The 23,894-nt window shown below is 35.8% G+C and overlaps 1 pseudogene across 1 annotated transcript; it reads right to left on the bottom strand.

The window, feature by feature from the left end:
* Positions 1-288: 288 nt before the first annotated feature.
* Positions 289-22,709, bottom strand: LOC149545912 (disease resistance protein RPV1-like; annotated as a pseudogene). Its single transcript, XR_016354248.1, has 7 exons — positions 22,514-22,709; positions 21,512-21,732; positions 3,647-4,209; positions 2,436-3,524; positions 1,997-2,301; positions 962-1,891; positions 289-874 (listed from the first exon to the last, which is right to left on the bottom strand). The product of XR_016354248.1 is annotated as a disease resistance protein RPV1-like (transcript).
* Between the last annotated feature and the right edge of the window lie 1,185 nt (positions 22,710-23,894).

Here is a 23,894-nt window from a genome sequence, read left to right on the forward strand (position 1 = left end):
TTTTCAAATGTCAAATTGAGCTCTCATGATATGAAAAAAAAATCAGTTAGAGCTACTACATTTTGGTTTCCTACTAGACACAAATGTTAGAATGACTCGACAAATCAATTTTCTAACCTTGGTGGCTAGCTATTTGGTTATTTAGAGCACAAAAATGTATCTAATGATTTATATTAAGGATAATATATAGAATAGTAAATAGCCAAAATTATTTTTTATGTTAGATTTGAATGAAAATTTTAAAGTGAGAAAAGAGCAAATGTTTTATGTACATTTGAGATTGGAACTCTAAAAATTAGTTAGATTTGCATATCATATCAGATTTGTATATATGATACAAAATGTTAAAAATACTATTATTCATCTCAACATATACAATACTTTCAAATTTTTATTATATATATATATAATAGTAATTCTATAACTTTCAAATTGTTTAACAAAATATCAGCTCAAAGAAGTAGTTGCGCAAAGAGTTTGGAAGAGTTGCTTAAGACCATGAACAACGCTACCTCTGTCACCAGTTAGTAACCACCCACGAAAATTGTCGAAAACATGCATTGGTCCAACATTAATGACTCGAGTGGAAACTTCTCCGAACACTTGTATGACTATCCATTCTCCCTTCCCCAAACAAAGAACGGGGGGAGCTTTTAATATTTCCCAGAATTGATGCGGACGTTGCCGAGAACGGACAAGAGAACATGCTATAGCTGCACTGGAAAAATTTATCTTGCGGCATACTAAGCTCCTCAGTTCCATTGGATGGACATAAGGGCCAACCACGTCAAGACCAGGAAATGTGAACAAATCCAAAATGGACTGAACACCGGGTTAAGATCCTTCCACATACTGTCGTTGTCAATGGCCATTTCTGCAATTGGTTTCCAAGAACACTTCAGCTAACAGAAAACTTTTAATTTTAGAATAATAAATTCAGATTTGAAGCATCCTGCACTACCTCAATATCTATATTTTGAATGCAAGCATCAAACACTGCTAAGGACTCTGCTAGCAGATTCACCTCCCGCAATCTGTCCTTGCCTTCCAAACTCTGCATACCAATACCAGGTACCCTCCACTGTGTGCATACAACCAACTCCTCCAGTGATGCCAAATATTCTAGCCCGTTGCTATACAGCCACGAAAATGCACTTCCTTTACATTGCTTTTTCGAACTTTTAAAAAAAATAACTAAGTTCTCTCCTGCGTATGAAAGTGCATTTTCGTGGCTGTACAGACGTTGCCAATGTTCTATGCCTGCTATTTTCTTTATTTCAGGGAAACCATTGACTCGAAGACTTTTTAGGGAGACTAATCCCGCCAAACTCGGCATATCACGCAACCTGAAACAATCTTGAATTACGAGCTTTGTCAATTTGCTTAGTTGACCAACGCTAGCTGGTAATTCTTCTAAGCTATAGTTGCGCATGAAAGCAAGCTCTCTGAGAGAAGCCTGATTTGTGAGATTGCGAGGCAATACTTGCAACTTGTGGCAATTTGAAATGTTAAAATCCTTCAGATTTTGTATGTTTTCCAGATTATCTAACTCTAAGATGAGCTCGGCACAGTCAGATAAAGAGAGATATTCGAGGCATCTCAGGTGTTTAAAAGACACAGGCAACCTCTTTAATTTCGTACAGCCTCTCAAATTTATATGGCGCAGGTTTCCCAAATCGCCAAAATGGTCAGGTAGACTTAATAGATTGACGCATTTTTGTAAGTCAAGATACTCGAGCGACTCAAGCTGACAAAACTCTTCCGGAAGGCTCGATAGACGGGACCAGTTACAGCAAAGTCTTCTCAAATGTTTCAGATGGCCTATTGACCTGGGAAGACCTTGGAGATTGAAGGCCTTGTAAATTAGAAACTCTCTCAATTGCAAAGGAGGCTGAACACAATCAATAAACGTACATCGTGAGTTAAAATGCAAAAGCATTTAAAAATAACGGAGCCATTCATATTAATTGAAAAATAGCCAAAGCTAAATTCTTACATGCCCGTCGTCCCACAAAGTTTCCAATTTGAAAGACTCGATAATCTCTAGAATTCTGATGTTGTCGAGTGAGTGCCACGGTGGAATGGTTATGGGCTGCTCATAAAAGCCTGACTCTCGAAGCCAAAGAAGGCCTCTTCTTGGCTCTCCACATTCTCTGGTTAAATCATCATTTCTTTCAATATTGAGAAACTGTAATCCGATCCTAACATTTGAGATCTCATTAACTCCATATTCTGCTTGAGAGGCTGGGGGATGTATCCTCCCCAAGAATCAAGTGTGGTGGCTATTATCCCCTGAACCGGCTAAATTTTAAAAAAGGTCACAACACAGCTTCACTTCAATTAGCGAAAAAAGAAAGAAACGACTTTCCAGACATACAAGGCTCCAACAATATGATTAGTGACAAAATATTTACTGAAAATATATTTAATCTTACCTGAATGTGCATACCCTGTCTCTTAGACCAGATTCAGGATGGCGAATGTGTCTTTGCAATCTCCCTACCCAGGTCCCTGAGATGATCGTGCATCCTTATACGCTCTCTGCCGTAGTTAACAACCCCCACAAGGCACTTGTTGCGAAGCTTTTCCCAACTACATACACCGCTCCAGCCCGATCTGTCCCACACAGAAATTGCCAAACTTGGTCTTTCATCAATAAAGAAACAAGCAATATCCAAGAATGTTTCTTTCTCCTCTTCGTCTAAGGCATCGTAACTAACTTTCAGCCTCTCCTTAACTTCCTCGGGCAATATTCTCCGGATCTTATCTAGCTGAGAGACCCAATAATCCTTGGACTTTCTATCGTAAAGCTGCCCACCAATGACTTTTAAAGACAAAGGCAACCCCTGGCAAACGACTATAAATCTCTCAACTAAATCTTCAAAACCTTGCTCTGGGGAAGGGTTTAAGAAGGCGTGCCAGCAGAACAGCTGCTTTGCAACTGGACTATGCAGGGGTTGCATCTTGTAAATGGACGTGACGCCCCATTTTGCAAGTACATCCCCGTCACGTGTCGTAACAATGACGAAACTGCCCGACCCAAGACCCTCCTTCGCTGGCAACAGAGCATCGAGTTGGTCGTCGTGATCTACATCATCCAAAACAATGAGAGCATTAAGTGATTTCAAGCTTTTTTCGACAGTTCTTTTGCCCTCCTCCTTGTTGTCAAATGGACCAGCTTGAATACGGAGGTCCTTGAGCAGCTTATTCTGCTTGGCATGCAAAGAATTTTTGGATGCGGCGTCTCGCACGTCATGGGCAAAACTGGAACGATGGAAGGAAGAGCTTTTCCTATTGTAAAGCTCTTTCGCGAGAGTAGTTTTCCCTGAGCCGCCAAAGCCTACCATCCCCACAATCTGCACATGCTCCTCATTCTCAACATATTTTTGTCGACTTCTTTCAAAGGCTTCTACGATTTCATCCATTCCAACCGGATGTTTGGCCACCTCCAACGGCTCTTTTTTTACCACTCTCAAAACAGAATTCACAATGCTATGCTCTTCAACAGCATCCCTTCATCACTGAACATTTAAGATGAAAATAAATACGAGGAAACCAAAATATATATGACAGAAGAATATGCGTATCATGAAAATGGTTTGAAACTAACTTTGATAAATGCGAGAGGCAGGATTCTTAGCCGTGTTTGTCATTGAGCACGTACCCAGAAACATTTGAGACTCTTTCAAGTACCGTTATCCACTCCTCCAGCTTGCTTGTGGGGTACCTGCCCTTCTCTTTGTATTGTGAAAATGCAGGAGCATAAAGCCCTTTATTCTGAGCCACCCGTCGGAGATCATTGGGCTCCACGTGATAGAAGACTGGAACAATTGGAGTGCCAGTTTCGAGCATGCAGCATAGCTCTGCAAGACACCAAGGAGATTCCGCATAGCTCTCTGAGAAAATAGCAATATGAAGTCCGGCTGTTCGCATTGCCTCTTTTATTTCCTCTGGTATGGAGTCGGCCAACTCCAGCTCTTCCACATCTAGGAAAGCGTGTATCCCAACCAGATCGAGGGTGTGATAGATAGTGCTGGCCAATTTGTGCTTCGTCTCACAACCGCGATGGTTGATGAAGACATCCCATGGCCCCTTCTTCATCACTGGCCATGATGGTGCAGCTGCTTGCGGTGTAATTCCATGAAATGGGTGTTCTCTGTTTCTCTTATTCTGCCGAGCACTGCAAGTGGAAGACTCACCCACTTCCATCTGAAGCAGCAGGGCTGTGGATCTGGAGTTGTCAAGTAGAGAGGATGAAATCGATCAATGACGCCAGTCGCAGAGAGCGAATTCAACGACTGGCATTTAAAACCCTCAAATGAACCGCGTCCAGTGAGCGGGGAAGTCGCGTAGGAAACCAGGCAATGTGAGGAAGGTGACTTGCGAAGCTTACAAGAAGAGACCAGGCAAGGACACAGAAAAAGGCGAAGCGTGTCAATCACTCATTGAGTGCTTAAAAGCAAGGAAATATCTTTCCCCGACAACGTCGGTGAGCGAAGTTGCGTCGAAACCGCACAAAATCAAATTACCAAGGGAATCCAATGAAGGGGAAACACTTTACAATGCAGGGCATCTGATGTTTCAGGGTTGTCAGGCGTGAAAAGCAAACATCGCCGTCAGTAAAGAATAGAAAAATATGATTACTGAAACGCAAAATTGACGTCAAGCGACGCAAGAAATTCACGTCGAAGGAGCGGCGCAGTTACGTCAGAAACCGCCCGCCCGCAGTTGATTTAGCATGGGTATCCAAGTAATGGTGAACTGATTTCACGAGTAGAGGGACAAGCGGGTCACTCACACATGGAGTGCTTAAAATAAGCAATAATCCTTTAAAAATCATATCAAGGGTATCTAATTAGTAGCTATTTAGTAGCTGTTTATCTAGCAGATTTTATTTATATGTGAGTTAACAATTTAAAGTTAATGTTTCATTTGCAGTATTTATTGATTTAGAAATTGTCAAGTTTCAAATGTTTTAAAAACATGAAAATTTTGAAGTTTTGTCTAATATCTATTGTGTTCTTGTGTTAATAGTCATGCACTCAAACAATGTCAAATATTTTTCAACAAATATTTCAATAGAGATGCAAAAATAGGTCAATCATAGACTAAAAAAGGTATAAAATGATCGATTATTATACATTTGTGTTCGACTATTGGTACATGTGATTTCATTTTTGAACTCTTTCATAATAGTAATTGAAGGGCAAACATGACAAAAATGTGATGATTATTGGACCTATAGATGATAATTGGGTAGCTTTCCCTAGTGAATTCATTGGTAAGCCTAGGGATCTTTATTTTTTTTGTTAAAAGATAATTTTTTCATCTATGAGTCTAAACACAGCATGTGGAACATGTCAAAGCAAGTCATTTAGTTCTTTTCTTGTGCAAGTTAACGATTAATCACTCCAAACTTCTCAATGCATTCTTTGCTGGATAAATTGTGCCAAGAGTAATCAAATAAAATAATTGTGAATTTGTTCATTTTGTTCTTATATGTATTAAATGGTAAAATAAAGTGTTTCCATAGTCCAAAAATTGTAAAACATACAAACTCTATCTTCTCAAGGCTCTTTTAGCCTCTTCCACACTTGTCTCACAACAAAGTTGGTGAGAATTGGTTCTAAAATAGTTTTGCTCATTTTTTGTGCATCTATTTATTTTGAAAATTGGGTTTAATTATAGTCTTCTTCATCTAACTATATTCGTTCAACCTTTACATTTTTAATAAAAACTCGAAGTTATTTTTTAAAACAATTTAAAAATAACTTAAACTATGTAAATGTTCCTTAAATCCCTATCCTCAAAATGAGTGTCTTTTTGAATTTTTTTAATGAAAAAGTCTAAGTTATGTCTTGTTGCTCAAAATTTTAAAAATCCTAAATAAAAAGTTTTTTATGTTTAAAAAATGAGCAACCTTAAGTTAAATGTGGTTTCTAATGCTCAAAAGGTGAGTGAGCATAATCTAGTGAGGTAGTGTATGCTTAAATATCAAGCACACAACTTTTAAGTGGTTGTCACTATTTAGAAAATAAGAATAAACAAAAAAAAAAACTAGTTATTTATGCATGTTATAAAATTGAACACTCCAAACTATTAAGGTTATGAATACTCAAAAGGTAACATATGCTCAAATTTTAAGAATTTATTATCATTGCCAAAGTTAGAAATAACTATCAAGAGAGAAAATATAGATCAAATTTTAATAAGGCATAAAGTCTTCTCAAAGGCCATGATTACAACATTAGCCGAAGAAAATGGATTTGTCTTTGAGGATTTCAAAATGTTCAAGCGGATACATGAGGCATGTGTGCACTTGAGGGAAGGTTCCAAAATTAAATCAAGATAATTGCTTATTTGATAAAGTATCATGATAGTTTATTCAATGGTTTCTTTGTCACTTATAATCATTTGATATAGATAATATCAATTCTTAATTAATTCATCGTACATTATATTCTTCACTTAGTCATTAATATATTATGTTAGGGTCTTGAGCGTTAAAGTATATGTTTTACTGAACATCAATTTGGGCTCATGACAATTATTATATGCACAAGGTTTTCAAATGGCTAATTGGTAGGATTGTTTTCCTAAGAAACTAAACCTCAACAACATTGACATTGTCAAGATTTCAGTTAGAGATCAATGAAATTGAGATTAAGTGCCTTTTTCTCACTTTTACCTCTTGTGAATTTTGCAAGGAAAACTCCATAATCAAAACCTATTCCTACATCTATTTCCACAAGGATAAAACACACATATTAGACTTTTAGACACTACAATTTTTTTGAGACATTCCAACTATTGGTAATATAAAAGGACTAATTGAAAGAGGAGGGGTGAATCACTTACTACAAAAATAAATCTCAAATTCCGTAGATGTCAATACAAATCAAAGCTCCAATTAAATAGTATTCTGTTGTAACTCGACAAACACAAATGCACTCGGTTTACACTAGCAAATACTATAACTTAGCAATAACTAAATATACTAATCTTAGTGTGATTAACCTTAAGATTAACTTAGTTACATACACATAAAAGAAATAACATGAATACAAGTGAACCAAGATTTAACCTGGAAACCCAATTTGGGAAAAACCACCAATTGCAACTAGTTATTGATTTTTACTCTTCTGAAGTGAGCCCTATTACGAGCCAACTCTGTTAAAGATTACAAAACACATTGTTAGGTGGACCATGTTAGAGGATTTAATCACCCTATTAGGAGTGGCCTTTTTAGACATCTTTAGCAACTTCAATCTAGAAATTCCAGCTTGTTAGAGGATTTATAGATACCTATTAAGCCAACTCTATTAAGAGATTTAGATCACTGCTACAATGGTTAGAGAGTAACAATGAGATGGCCTAATTTCTTATGCAACTGAATTGCTAATTACTGATCTCAATTCTCACTTGAATACTTGATCCTTCCTAATCAAATGCATCTTTGTAGCTCAACAAGGATATTCTTCTTATCCTTCTAGTTCACTTCCTCTAAGCATCATCAAATCTTCTATTATGTTCCACTTTTTCAATCCTTAACTTGACTTTATATTTATATCTTACACATTGTCAAGCTGAATTAAATACAACTTAGAATACTTAATATTAATATTCTTAGTCAACTAGAACCAACAACTAAATCAATTGAACTCAATATGCCAAAACAAGTAAATCTTTTGTTAGCTGACCATGCTTGGTAGACACTAACTTAGAAATAATTTTTGTGTGTTAACCAAGTGAACTCAGTTAACGCTGTACATTCACAAAGTTCCTTTGGTAACTGAGTGAGCTCGGTTAACACTGGTTCTTTCCAACATTTTCTTCATTAACCGAGTGAGATTGGTTAACACTCAACTTTTGTAAACTTTCCTTTAACAATTGAGTGAACTTGGTAGATACTTTCTTCTAAACTTGGAAAACTTTGGAATGCTTGACAGACACAGGAAACTATCTTCCTCTCCCGAGTGAGGTCAACATACATTGGCTGGCAATGATATGACATTTTGTGTAACATCAAAGACAATACACAATCAATTATTTTTAATAATCTCCCTCTTTGGCATTGATGACAACACAACATATCATAATACAATGAATTGTTTTGAGCAAGAATAAAATAAGGAACATATCCCTAGTTTCATTCTGATTCTCATCCATGAGAACTCCCTCTATCAATGTGAACTCCCTCTGCCCTTAGGTTCTCCCCCTGTCAGCAAAACTCTAACTTCAACATCTTCTTTTGATAGCAAAATTTCCTTCTTTGATATCAGATTAAGTTCTCCTTATTTGACATCTCTAAATTTTTAATAAAATTTCTGTGAGATATGACAACAAACTTCTCCTTCTTTGCAATCTCATGCCAAAGACAATATTTAGTGAATATCAATGTACCTCATGTATTGATTCAATTGCAATGTGCCTTGTCAATACTGCATCAATGTCTGATCTTCAACATGCTTTTGTTGATGCATCACTAAACTACATTTAATGAGCTTTAGATAGGGAAATGACTCCTAACTTGCCTCTTAGGTACAAAAATGCATCCTTAGGTAATGGCATAGTGAATATATCTCCAATTTTCTCTTTGGTATTCATATATTCCAATCTTACCTCTTTATCTTGTACCAGTTGTCTCACAAAATAATATTTTATAGCAATGTGCTTGGTTTTGGTATGCATCACAAGATTCTTGGATATATTAATTGCACTAGTGTTATCACAGAAGATAACCACTAGATCCTTGATTTCAATCTTCATACCTACCAACACTTGCTTGAACCAAACAACATTGGAGCAATTAACTATTGTTGCCACATATTTTGCTTCTATAGTAGACTGAGAAATAAAATTATCCTTCTTTCTTGTCCAAGATACTAGTCTTTTACCAAGATAGAATGCTCCACCATGTGTGCTCTTTTTGTCATCAACACTTCCTACCCAATCAGTGCCTATGAATTCTTTCAAATCTAAATTGCCTTATTTTTTGTACCTTAATCCATAGTCTTCAATACCTTTTAGATATCTCATGATTCTCTTGATTGCCATCATGTGATTTTCCTTGGGATTTGCTGAGAATCTTGCTACCATACCAACTGCTAATACAATATCAAGCCTTGTGTGCACTACATACTACAATTTTCCAATCATTGATCTATATATGGTTTGATTTACTTCTTTGGAATCATCATTTTTGGAAAGCTTATGTCCAGTAGACATAGGTGTTCTAACTTTTCTTGAATCTTCCATTTCAAACTTCTTTAGTATCTCCTTGATATATTTGGATTGCATAATATAGATGCCATCTTTTTTTTGATGGATCTGCAATCCAACAAAGAATTTTATCTCTCCAGACATGGACATCTCAAAGTCTTTACTCATCTCTATTGAAAATTCCTTGCATAAGTCATCATTTCTTGTAAATAAAGTGTCATCCACAAAGATTTCTGCCAACACAATCTTCTTATTTGATCCTCCTTTGATATACATATCGTTCTTATCATTTGTTCTTTGAAAACCAATCTTTATCAAGTAGTTCTGAAGTCTTTCATACCACACTTTGGTAGCTTTCTTGAGACCATACAAAGCTTTGTGTAATTTGCAAACCATATCTCTTTTGCTAGGATCTACAAAATCTTGAGGTTGTTCTATGTAGACTTCCTCATCAAGAATTTAATTCAAGAATGCAAATTTTACATCCATTTGATAAACTTTAAATCCTTTGTGTGTTGCATATGCCAATAAAGTTCTAACACCTTCTAATTTTGCAATAGGAGCAAACGTTTCACCATAATCAATACCTTCTTCTTGAGAATAACCTTTACAAACTAACATTGCTTTGTTTCTTGAAACTTTTCCATCTTCATATAGCTTATTTTTGAATACCCACTTTGTACCAATTAAATTTTTATCCTTGGGTCTAGAAATAGGAGCCCAAGTCTTATTCTTCTCTATCTATTCTATTTCTTCATTCACAGCTTTAGTCCAACTTTCATTATCCAAAGCATCTTTAACATTTTTGGGTTCACATTTAGGAAGAAAACATGTACCTTCCAATTTGTTTCTTGTCATTGTTCCATTTGACTTATCTCCAATGATTTGATCAAGTGCATGGTGTTTTCTAACATATCTTGCCAACACATGTACTTTGGATTTAGAGTATGTTCCACTAACCTCTTCATGATCTTCTATATCAAGCTTAGGTTCCACTATCTGTGACTTAGGTCCATTTGACTTAGTTTTCTCTAGCACTAGCTCGGTAGCTTCTGACTATGACTCAAGTTTAGACTGTGACTCAAGTTGCATTGGTTGCAACTTGGTACCTTTTGGAGATTTTGGGGACTCGAGAGATGAGGCCTCCTATCTTCCAAATAGATTTGGCAATGTATCAAGTTCATAATAAACAAACCTTCTATAATCCTTAGGTTCTTTGTTGTTTTCCTCTTCACTCTTTTTCTGCAAATTCATCAATTCTCACATGTGCACTTTCTATGATCTTATGAGTGTAGACACCTAAAAATTGATTACACCGCTTTGGTAATCCTATTTAGCTATCTCTAAAGGCATCATTAAATTAAATTCCTATTTATTTAATCCTTTTCCATCCCCTAGCTAATTAATTTAATTAATCATCTATAGTCCTAATTGATAAATCAAATAACCCATTATTTATCAATTAATCCTACTATCCTATCTAATTCCAAATCCCAAATTTATTAAAATCACTTTAATAAAAAAACTCCTCAAATTTAATAGCCCCTAAACTATCCTAAATCCCTCCACTAGCCTAATCCACCCCATCCACCCATACTAACCTAGCTTAGCCACTAACTCACCCAGCCTCATGAATGTCATCCACTTACACATCTCTAACATCCTTAATCTAATCCTAACCCAAGCCTAATCCCCCCCTAACCTTGTCACATTCCCTAAGTGAGCTTGAGCTTAAGACTTTCCTAAGCCAAACCAAAGTCTCCTCCCTCAAAATATCCCAACCATAAAACTTTATCCCAACCAAAAAGCCATGAATGACTCTTACAAGCTCATTCATTGCTCTTACAAGCACTTATGAGGGCCATTTAAAGCCTTGAGCCTCCTTTTTTGACTCATCCATGCCCTTTCCTCCACCCACTCTCCCTGTGACATGTGTCACTCTTTGATTGGTGCTAAACAAGGACAATCCATGTGCTCTCCTCTCATTCAATCTGAACCCTCCTTAACCATTTCCCCATCCTTGCATCTTGACCCTCCATTCCTCCAACCCTTGGCCTATAAATTGAACCCTCTCCCTTCACTAAAATCAATCCACCTTCCATGCAAAGTTATAATGCTATTTTGAGAGCTCATAAACTACTGAAATACCATTATAATGGCAAAATCACTCCATGACTCCATTGTTGAAACCTTGCCTCATTCACTCCATCCATCCATCTAAGCTTGAGCTATACTTGTGAGCATACATACCTTAAATCAGGGACATATCTATTGCATCATTGTGTTATACCATTTGGAGCTTACCATTCTTGGTTTGCCTCCATTTGTGGTGATAAAAAATCGGTCCTATCTTAAGTGTTTACTCATTTTAGTATTGTTAATGCTTTCCTTAATAGTTAGTGTTCATTTTACTCTACTAAACTAGGTGATACAATGAGTAGTTAGGTTCAAAAACTTGTATTCTTTACTTCTACAGGAGTATCCTAGTAATATTTGTTCATCACCTTTGACATCAAATTGACCTTTCCTAGATTCCTTCAAGATATAACATTTGCTACCAAATACTTTCAAGTAACTTACATTAGGTTTGTAGCCATACCATATTTCATAAGCAGTTTGATTTGAGTCTTTCTTCAATTGTACTCTATTTAAGGTATGCATTACAATACTAATTGCTTCCTTCTATTATTTGATTGCAACACTCTTTTCTATCATTAAAGTTCTTGCAAAATCCATGATGGATCTATTCCTCCTTTCAGCGATACCATTATGCTAAGGTGTACCACGGGTTGATGCTTGTCTCTTAATTCCTTTTTCAATGCATAATTCATTGAACTCATTGGGAATGAGTTGACCTCCTCTTTCTGATCTCAAACATTTTAGCTTCTTTCTAGTTTCTTTTTCTACTCTTTCTAAATACCACTTAAACTTTTGAAAAGCTTCAGATTTTTCTTTTAGATACACTACAGTCATCATTCTAGAATAATCATAAAAAAATAGAATAAAATACTTATCTCCACTCTAGCTCTCTACTCCAATAGGTCCACATAAGTTTGTATGTACTAGCTCCAATACTTCTTCTGAATGATAGTCTTTGCTTTTGAAACTTGGCCTACCCATCTTACCAATTTGACAATTTTCACATAGACCCATATAGGTTTCCTCAGACTAGGAATATTTCGTACTCTTCTATTTTTTCTTATCTTGACTAGATTATCAAAGTTCACATGACACAACCTTTTATTCCACATCCAACTTTCTTCTACTTGAGCAATAAAACATGAACATTCACTAAGATCTAGGTAGAATAGGTTATCTTTTGTTTGTTTTCTAGACCCAACAAGATTTCCTTTTCCAAGTAGCTTGGCCTTCACATTCATGAATTACACCTTGAATTAAATTTTACTTAACTATGCCACACTCAGTAGATTATGCTTTAGTCCTTCAACCTAATAAACACTTTCACGTTTAAGTACATTAGTTAATGAGATACAACCTTTTCCCTTTATGCAATAAGGTTCATTATTTCCAAATCTCACACTGCCACCATCGTAATGGTCCATGTGTTCAAACTTTTTTTAAATCACCGGTGATATGATGTGAGCAACCACTATCAATAATCCATGTATCATTTTTGCTAAAACAAGAACTAAATTTCATTTTATCTCCTTTGCTAAAACAAGAACTAAATTTCATTGTTTAAAACAATATAAACCATTTCATCATCTTCACTGCTATCGAAATCTTTATCCATAAAATAAGTTTTCTTACCTTTGTCCTCATAGTCCTTGAAGTTTTTGAAAATCCTTCTTGCCTTTGTACTTGTTATATTTCTTTTCATCTTTATCTTCTCTATTTGGGCACCTTGGAGCAATGTGTCCAACTTCTTCACAAGAGAAATGGATTAGAGGAATCTTACCTTTATACTTTCCTTTGCCTTTGTGATACCTTCTTGCAAGTAATGCTTCAATGGCTTCAAGATCACTATCAAAACTATCTTTCTCTTCACTTTTAGATTATTTTCTTTTAGATCTTTTAGCTTTCTTCTTGAGTGATATCTTGGCTTCAAATGTAGACTCAAGATTGCTAGAACTAGGAGTATGATTATCACAGTTATCTAATTCAAATACTGTAAATCTTCCCACTAGATCATTCAAAGTTATATTGTTATTTGGATCACATCTCATTTCTTGAGTAGCAGGCACTCCAATTACATAGTTAGGAAGAAGGTTTCTAAGTACGTTGCTTACTATTGTTGCATCTTCAATTGTTCCTCCAGAGGCTTTGATAGCACTAACACTAGCTTTAATTCTTTCAACATATTCTGCATTGTTTTCATCCTCTCTCATTTTCATCTAAACAAACCATCCTCTAAGACTTTTAGCTTTGGCTCTCCTTACATTGTCATCTCCTCCATAGATGGCTTTTAGCTTGATCCACATTTCATAAGTAGTTCTATAATCTTTGACATCATCAAATTTGACATAGTTGAGAAATGAAGCAATATCAATCATCATGATATTATGACTCTTCTTCTCTGCAATTTCTTCAACAAACATAGTTCTAGTAGGAGCCTTGCATTTGGTGTCTATATTCTTTATCCTTGAATCTCCAATGGTTGCCAAGTGTAGCCTCATGAGTTCTTGCCATGCCTTGAAGTTATCTTTGTTCAGCTTTGGGATCTCCCTTCGATAAAACATGTTGATCTGTAGCTTAGGTCTTTAAAACCTTCTTTGCAAGCACCAAAAGCTCTAATACCAATTGTTGGAAACATAAGAGGAGTAACTGAGGGGGGAGGGGTGAATAAGGTGCTAAAAGAAAAATCCCAGATCCCTTAGATGTCAATACAAATCAAAACTTTCATTAAACTATATTCTGCTATAACTCATCAAACACACATGCACTCGGTTTACACTAGAAAATAATGTAACTTGATAATAACTAAATAAAATGATCTTAATGTGATTAACCTTAAGATTAACTTAGTTGCATACACATAAAATAAATAGCATGAATACAAGTGACACCAAGATTTAATGTGGAAACCCAATTTAGAAAAAAACCACCGATTGCAACTAGTTATTGATTTTCACTCTTCTAAAGTAAGCCCTATTAGGAGCTAACCCTATTAAAGGTTACAAAATACACTATTAGGTGTGACCCTATTAGAGGGTTTAATCACCTTGTTAGGAGTGGCCTTGTTAGGTCTTTAGAAACTTCAATCTAGAAATGCTACCTTGTTCTAGAGGATTTACAAATAGTTGTTAAGCCAACTCTATTAAGAGATTTAGATAATTTCTACAATGGTTAGAGAGTAACAATGAGATGACTTGATTTCTGATGCAACTACATTTTTGATTATAGATCTCAATTCTAGCTTAAATATCCTTCATGATCAAATGTATCTTTGTAGCTCAACAAGGATATTCTACTTATCCTTCTAACTTGCTCCTCTAAGCATCATGAAATCTTCTATTATGTTCCACTTATTCAATCCTCAACTTGAACTTATATTTATATCTTACACATTTTCAAGTCAGCTTGAATACAACTTAGAATACTTAATATTCATCTTCTCATTCAGCTTGAACCAATAGCTAAATCAATTGAACTCAATATGCCAAAACAAGAAAATCCTTTGTTATCCAACCATGCTCGGTAGACACTAACTCAATTTTTTTTTTTTTTTTTTTTGTGTTAACCATGTGAACTCGGTTAACACTGCATATTCATAAAGTTTCTTTGGTAATCAAGTGAGCTCAATTAACATTGGTTCCATCCAACATTGTCTTCATTAACCAAGTGAGCTTGGTTAACACTCAACTTCTGTGAAATTTCCTTTGATGACTGAGTGAACTTAGTAGACACTGTCTTCTAAACTCGGAAAACTTTGGAATGTTCGGCAAACATAGGAAACTGTCTTCATCGTTTGAGTGAGCTTGACATACACTGACTGGCAATGATATGAAATTTTGTGTAACATCAAAGACAATACACAATTTATCAATTTTTTTCAACACCAAAAAGTAAACAATGGCCTCAAGATAGTTTTATTGATTGCTTGTTGTATCAATTTTCATTCTTGATATTTTCTTGTACTCATCCCTTATTGCTAGACCAAAAGAAAAATGGTGGAATGGCATACAACAATTATCCATGTAAGCACATTTCCTTTGAGAAAATAATGACGTAGAGATAAAGGTCTCATAGATGGAAATAATACCATCTAGTTTCAAATGTATAGTCCCAAGAAGAAATGCATTCTGTAAAGAAAGCTTTCTAGTTTACTCTCATTGTAAAATGTAACTCTATGTTGCATTATGTATTTAAAAAAACTATATAGTACTATATGAGCCAACTAAGTGTTTTTTTTTTGTACTATACATCTATTTGGACATTTTTTCATTATATTGGTGATCATAGTGATTATAGTATGCATAATTAATTATGTACAATATTTTACATTTTAAGTTGCATGTTGTGGATATGTTGAAATGTATGATGATTCAACCAATCAATTGTCCATTTTTCCATTTAAGTAAGAAAGTATGAGCACATCTTTTGGAGATGTGAATTTTGTAGGAAATAATGGAGTATTTTTCAATTTGATTGACCATATATATTTTAGAATAAATTGAATTGGAAAGAGGCCCTTCTTGGTGTGGGGTTGCATGGTAATTTGATTACTAATGGTGTCAGACACGTGTTCTTGTCTTGGCACTATAGGTGCAACATTATCTTAAATAATCTTATCAATGTTCACTAGGAAGATACATTTTTAGGGGTTTACTTAGACATTAGTTAGTGCATGACTTCAATTTTGTCTTAGTTACAAGCAGCAACTAAAAAGTATTTAAAGAGAGATTTCTGGTGTCATCAATTTAAACACCATGTTATGTGTCTTCTCAGCACAAGGAAGGTGTTTGTGGCATGTGGTTTGTGTTCTTTTTCTGAAGGTTTATATTGTATTATTGTTGATGTAGCTCTCAGTTCTAGTTCTGTAAGCAACTAATTACCAATTATTATATACTATATGTATTGCTTTGTAATCTATTGTTGGAATTAGTCCTTACTTGTAGTTTTCTTTTTGCATTTTATTTATTGTAATCTGTATTTATTTAATGCAAAAAAATAGTGATTATAAAAAAGACATATCTAGATGCTCCAGTAATACCTATGTACTTGTCAGCCATACATTCTCTTCACATAACAGAGTGTGTTTGTACCAAATTTCTTGTTGAGACTACTAATCTTTTCATCAAAACACATATTCTTTTCCATCGTAATTTGATTATGTCCTCATGTGCTTATTAGACTAGTATTATTTAATATTGACCTTTGGAAAGTTTCTTAGTGAGGAATTTTATTTGAAGCAACTTGACATCTTAGATCAATAAATATTATTCATGCGTTTGCATGCATGATAACTGCTAAAATCATCTTTTGGACATTTTAGAAATTATCCAGAGGCACCCCAATGATAACTAAGATTCTAATTAATAATTATCAAATGTTATTATTAATCATAAAATTATTTTAAGAAAGGTATTCCTTCTTTAAAGGCTACTCTCTATCTAGTATGAAATGGGTTTTATTTTATTAGCCTATGTTGTCATGATTTATTTAGATAATTTTCATTCGTGAAAATTATATTATGATATTTTATGGAATTTTTTGTACATGGATTAAATTAATTTTATGTATTGAGAAAAAAATTAATTAAATTATTTTCCAATATTAATATGAGAAAGGTATTGTGATTGGACTTTGTTGTGTGTGTGTGTGTGTGTGTGTGTGTGTGTGTGTGTGTGTGTGTGTGTGTGTGTGTGTGTGTGTGTGTGCGTGTGTGTGCGCGCACGTGCGTGCATGTCTATGTGTGCACATGCGCACGCATGCAAGATGATGATCAACCAAACTAATGGCTTAAGTGGTAGTGAAGAACGAACAAATTAGGGTTATGTTAACTTGACACATTGTAATTTTAAAGTAGTTATGGGTTTTATATCAAAATTTTTTTAGAAAAGAATCTTTATGTTGGAAATGATTGAAAAGAATAATGGAACTGGTAAAGAATGTTTTCAATCATTGATTTTTCATTGATGTCAAACTTCCCACTTGCAGGAATGACAATTTCTTTAGTGATCCAAATACTATCAATTGGTTGATTGACAAGGAGGTGGCAACCAATAAGATGTAACAAGAGTACCTAGAGAAAGGTTGAAGTTATGATGTTGTAATGAAGTATAAGGATCAACTAAGCCATTGAAAAAATAGTGTATTGATGACATACTCTAAGACACAGAGGATGGACACACTAAGACATATCAAAGATGTAAGGATTAACTAAGTTCTAGTTAGTGCCGAATAGATTCTCAATTGAGGCTGAGCAAGTTCAACTTAGTGTGTGCCAAGTGATCTTCAGGTGTCGAGTAGTCTTCAGGTGCGGAGTGAAGATCAGGTGCCGAGTAACATAGAATTCTTTAGTTGCTGAGTAGCAAAAAAAGATAATGGATGCCGAGTAACTCTTCAAGTGTCGAGAAAAGTAGAAAATGCTATAGGTGCCAAGTGCCAGTAAATAATAATAGAAGTCGAGTAACATAGAAGGAGCTGAGCATCAGTAAACCAATGATGCCAAGTTGCTGCATTATTTGTTAAAGTCAAAGATTTGTTAGATCAGTAGCGATAAGTTTGTTACATCAAATTTTGTGATAAGGATGATGAGTAGATGTCACAAAATTCTATGTAATCCATGCAAACCATTTTCAAGGTGAATGCTAATGGATTTATCATGAAGTTTCTAGAAGAAACAATTTGGAGGGAAAATAATACCATTTTCTCAAGAGAAAATTAAGATTTGAGTGGGAAATCAAGAATAGAACTTCTTTATAAGGAGTTATAGGTCAAAGATCAAATGCGCATGCATGAGAGGGAGTTGGTCATAAGTTTGGTCATGCGAAGAAGCCAAGAGGAGTAAGAACAGAGCATCAAGACTCTGAGTTGATCAAGTGACCATACAGTGCTTTGGCATAACGAGTGGAAGAACTCAAGGAGACAGATCTTGAAGGGTGAACAAGCTGTTAGCACTACAAGGGAGGAAAGCCAAGCAAAGAAAAGGACTGAAGAATGATTTGAAATCTGCAAGGTTGAAGTTGCAATCTGTATCAGGTCAAAACCCTTCTAATACTTTCTTATCATTGTATTAGATATTGAAACCCTACATTGCTAGGTTAGCTTAACAGCTAGGTGGATAAGCCTCAGGAAAAGGATAAAGAGATCCCCAAGAGAAGGACAAAGAGATCCTCAGGAGAAGGATAGAGAGATCCTTAAGAGAAGGATAAAGAGATCCTTAGGAGGAGGATAGGAGATCTTTAGAGAGGGATGAAAGATTCTTTTGAGAAGGTGACTGTAAATCCCATGAACCTAGGTGAGCCTAACAGTTCTATGTAAATCCTTTAATAGGGTGACATTCCAAGTTGAATGTTCTTAAATCCTTTAACAAGGTCACATTTAAAAAATGTGTTGTAGCCTTTAACAGGGAAGACCATCAGAAGTGGTTGAAATCAATTGCGCAATTATTTTGTGGGTATTATCCCCACTTCAGTTTTACCTTCTTATTCTTGGAGGGTTTCTAGGTCATCAAATCCTTAGTGTTATGGTGTGATGCATGTTTACTTTTCATGGTTGTTTAATGTTCAATTGCATGCATGATAATTTGAGTTAAGTGCCCTCAAGGATTTGTAGAAAAAGTTGTATTGGACATCATTAGACCTTGGATAACTGATTCACCCCCCCCCTCCCCCCCCCCCCCCCCCCCTCTCAGTTATTCTAAAGAATTCTAACAATTGGTATAAGTGCTAACTTTTGATTTGTTTCAGGGTACTAGCAGCAGGAAGATCAAGATGTCCAAGAGAGAAGTTCCCAACCTAAACAAAGACAACTTTGTTGCATGGCAAAGTTTGATGAAGCTACACCTCGGATCAATAGGTGACTATGCACAAACCTCAATCATAGTTGATCATGTAAACCTTGTAGGACCCCTCACTGTAGATGACATGAGCAAGAAGAAGGAGCACAATCAAGCAATGTTAGATATTGTTTCAACACTAAGCTATGCTGAGTATGATTGTTGGAAATATTCAGGACTAACAAGGTTACTGAGAGGGGAGGGGTGAATCAGTAAACTTTAAAAAAATTTAAACCAATTCAACATAATAACAAATTCACCATTCATTCATCTACATTACTGTATGCATGAAAAGATTAACACACTGATTTGGTGACCCAGAAACCTTTCAATTTGAAAGTAAAACTGGGGTGGGGATGATGACCACGAAACTTCAATACTGCAGTATAAAGTTGGCCGGTTAAGGCTTACAATGATCACTTCTAGTGATCTGCCCTTTTAGGAGCAAGTAGGACTGCTAGATCCACCTTGTTAGAGGATTTACAAACATACAATGAAGTATGCACTCTGTTAGGAGATTTACAAAAGACTTTTAAGTCTACCCTGTTAAAGGATTTACAAACTAATTCACCTGTTAAGATGAAGCAGTGGATCTACTTGCAACTGGTTTGCTAATTAGATCTTATGTACTGATCACTTGATGTGATGGATATATCTTTACTGCTCCTTGATAACCTTGCTGAATACTCTGCTACTGATTCTCTTTCAATTCGCTCAATTACATTCTTACTTCACTGTATTGCAAATGGCACAATACATTACATATATACCATTCCAATATTTACAGCAACAAGGTCAGTTGATCACAAGTGGACAAAACATTACTGAGTCGGCCAGATAGTAGAAAACTTAGGTTCCTCAAACTCACTCGGTGACCTTCTGACACTCGGCATCCACTATATTGCACGGCATCGTCATGCACTCAGTAGAGGTAGGGACTTGGTCCATACTAATCACTCTGAGTAGCTTGGAACTTGGTAGCCACTTGTGACTCGGTAAACATTGTGTCACTCGGTAGAAACTAACTCGTTCAATTCACTTGGTAAGCATTGAAACCTTCATTTACCTTCCTGACTCGGTAAACACTAGATCCTTCATTTACCTTCCTGACTTGGTAAATACTAAATCCTTCGTTTACCTTCCTGACTCGGTAAACACTACTGAACATACTTGGTAACCAACGAATGCTCGGTATGAACTGTAAATTGAGTGATGAACTCGGTAAGCATTCAAAATTGAATAAGTGTTGTAACTAATGACAAATGTATCATTATTCCAACAATCTCCCCCTTTGGCATTAGTGACAAAAACACTTATGAGCCAAAATTTATATACAAGATCTGACAAAACTGACTTGATTTTGGTGTGCTGAATATACATGGGCTACCTTACATATAACTCCCCCATACATTATACACAAGGTTTTTACATGAGTTATATGTCTTTATTCATATTATCACCGCTATCATTATTTCTTTATTAGTTTATTACCTTCTCCCCTTTTGTGTCTGATTCTCCTCTATATATTACTTTCTCCCCCTTTTTGACAATAATGCCAAAGAATAAAGAATGTATTTACATGGAGACACCAAAATGTGTGATAAACTCAGAATGTACCTGAAGAATTAGTTGCAGAGTTTTATCCCAATTGTCTTGTAGGATTTTACATGTGGAGAGAGCTACTTGAACTTCTGTAGAAAGTTCAATCACATGGTCTGCAACAGAGAAGTTATAATCATGGATCAATGTTTTTGAATATGCAATGTGTTTCTACATTGTGTTCATGATGGGAAGGATCATGTTCTGGATTTCCAGTAGTGTAGACCTTATCCTTCCTTCCTCTTTGAGTAGCTCTGCCTGCTTCTCTGCCAAAAATTTGATCCTGAGGTGATGAGATGAGCTTGAGCTAGGGTCAAGCTTCAACAATTGGGCACTTATCTTCAGATCCTTATCTATCTTATTTAACTTTTCTCTTATTTCCTTTGTATACTCGGTAACATCACAAAGTTTTGCAAAAAGTGAGGTTACGTTATTAAAAGAATTTTCAATGTTAGACAAAGTTGAGGTTAATTCATCCTGCTTTATTGCTAAGTGCTGAGCAATGTGCTCAAGCACCTTATTTTCAAATTTCCTTTTTGCTTTCTCCATTAACCTTTCTTGTCCTGAGATATCCTCATTAAATTTATTCACCGCTTCTTCTAGCTGCAACTAAATGTGTTGAGATGAATCCACATCAACACTTATAGCCTCAGTTATTATGTTTTTAGCACTCTCAATTATGTTGAATTCTCTGTCCCTTTCATTCCTTAGCTGCATTTGCTGTGCCTTTTGCTCTAGACGCTGACTAGCCAATCTTAGTTCATTAACTGTAGCGGTTTCTAGATTAATATTTGGAATGACAATTTCTTCATCCAAATCTATATCACCATCTAATACTTTGCCTGTAAGCAGCAGTTTCAATGGTGTCTTTGGTTTATCTGCAATACTTACCTCTTTTCCTTTTGAAGTAGATACAATGGTTGATGATGCAGGACTAGCAGTCAAGACTGGAATGGGAACAACTAAAGGTAAACTAAGAGAAGTGCTGGCTATATCAAAACTTGATATACTTCCCAAAAATGATGTACTACTCAAAAATGATGTACATACTAGTATATTTTCAATTGGAGAACTGACTGGAGCAAAAATTGGGGCCAATGTGGCTAAGGAAGACAAAATTGATAAGAAACTTGGAAGACTTACTGTACAAGCTGCAGGTGGAAGAGATATACTCGATGAAGTAACTACTGCAGTGGATGACTCGGTGGCTGATGATGTGTTTTGAAGCTCAGTAACTGAAGAAGTGATTGCCAACTCGGTAGATGAAGTGCTTGGCACTTGCATTGTAGAAACCTGGAGCTGAGAGGAGACTAGAGGAAATTGAGCAATGGATTTCTCTGTTGTGCTCACAATCTTGCTTTAAGATCCTATCTCCATAGTAGATTTTACAGTCTTTGGTGGAGAGTGAGGAAGGGAGGCAATGACAGCTACTGCAATTTTGACTACATCATCCTCTTCCTTAACATTTTCTTCCTCCTTTTCTTCTTCTTCCTTCTTTTTCATTACCTGTTCAAGGTCTTCATCAGTTACTTCCATGGAAATGGTGTTGCCACCATCCATTTCCTCTTCATCATCACCATTGTCATCATCATCCTTGATCTCTATGGGTTCCTTAGTTGTCTTATGCAGTTTATATGAATCACTCCAGACATCAGTTGCATTTTTAACAACTGGCTCAATGCTTTTTTAGCAATATGAGACATGTATTAAATCTCATATTCATTCTGCCTTCAAGATCCTTCAATGCCCTTTTGATTTCTGCATCTGTTAGGCTGGGGACCAGTTCTCTTAATCTTTGCTCAAAAATGTCGTTAACTGTTTGCTCGGTGTTCTCCCATCTCACCTTTATTTTATCAAATAGTTCAGCAGGAATTTGGGAAACAAATTGGCCTGGGGAGAATTTCCAGGTTCCCAACTTCTCCATTATCAAATCTTCAATTTCTTTTTGCTCAGCAGGAGTTCTGGTTTCATATTTCAATGCCTTGAAATTGTTGATTCCTGCACCAATCCTTAGTTGTTTCATCCTTTCTTCAAATGTTAGAGGAGGTTTGTTGAACACAACTTCTTTCTTGCCTCTCCTAGTTCTCCTTGTGAACACCGCCCGAGGTTTGGTAATGATTACCCTACCCTTTTTCTTTGCTGGCTCTGCTTCCTTTTCTGGCTCCTCTTCTTCTTCTTCTTCCTTTTCTTCATCCTCACTGTTGCCCTTGGTAAGCATAAGAGATCCAGTATCAGCTTTCAACTTTTTTATCTTTCTCTTGCCTTTAGAGATTGCTTGAGGAAGCTTGATTTCAAGCTCTATTCTAACCTTTGCCTCTTCATAGGTTCCAAATGTAGGCAACTTGGGATCCACTGGTTCATTTACCAATGCCTCAATGATATCTATGGCATCATCAATATTTAGCTCATAGGGCAATGGTTTTACCCATGCCACTTGGGGTTTGACTGCCTGGATGTAGACTTTGTCACAGTCAACCATGAAACATACATCATCCTTATAATCTTCAACAAGTTTCGGAGGTATCCTGAACCTATTGTTCATCCTTTCCTTGAAATCTTCAAAATAATTATCCATTACCTTGTCAAAATTGATACCCATTTCTGCTATGAACTCATTTATTTGATACAAAATTGGAGTATCTTTCCTCCATACAACTACACCTTTAGATGGAAAGAATTTATGTACATAGAAAAATAAACAAACTAGCAAAGAACCAAATTTACAGGGGTTTGTCTTTGCAGTCCTTATGCTATCCATGTTTTTATTCAATTGTCTTAATAGCACATCAGCTAGGTCAAACTCCATGTTTTTCTTCACAATCTTATATGCCAAATCTACAGCCTCACAGGTTACACTATTCAGCCTACTGGAACTATACAGTTTGTATGCAATAACACAAATACCAAATTTCAGTTCTATATCTGAAACATTGTTAAGCTTTAAACCTTTGCCATCCCATACAGCTTGGGTTAATTTTTGAAGTTCATCTCGAGTTAGGGTTTTGGTGGTTTTGGCTTTGGTCAACATTGGTAAACCCGTGATCTTGTGGATCATATTCTTCATTATGAGGATGGGTTTCTCTAACCACAATTGTCCATTATGCACATG

Source organism: Cupressus sempervirens, chromosome 7 (assembly GCF_028749045.1).
Source record: "Cupressus sempervirens isolate cs-2001-9-10 chromosome 7, ASM2874904v1, whole genome shotgun sequence".
NCBI lineage: Eukaryota > Viridiplantae > Streptophyta > Pinopsida > Cupressales > Cupressaceae > Cupressus > Cupressus sempervirens.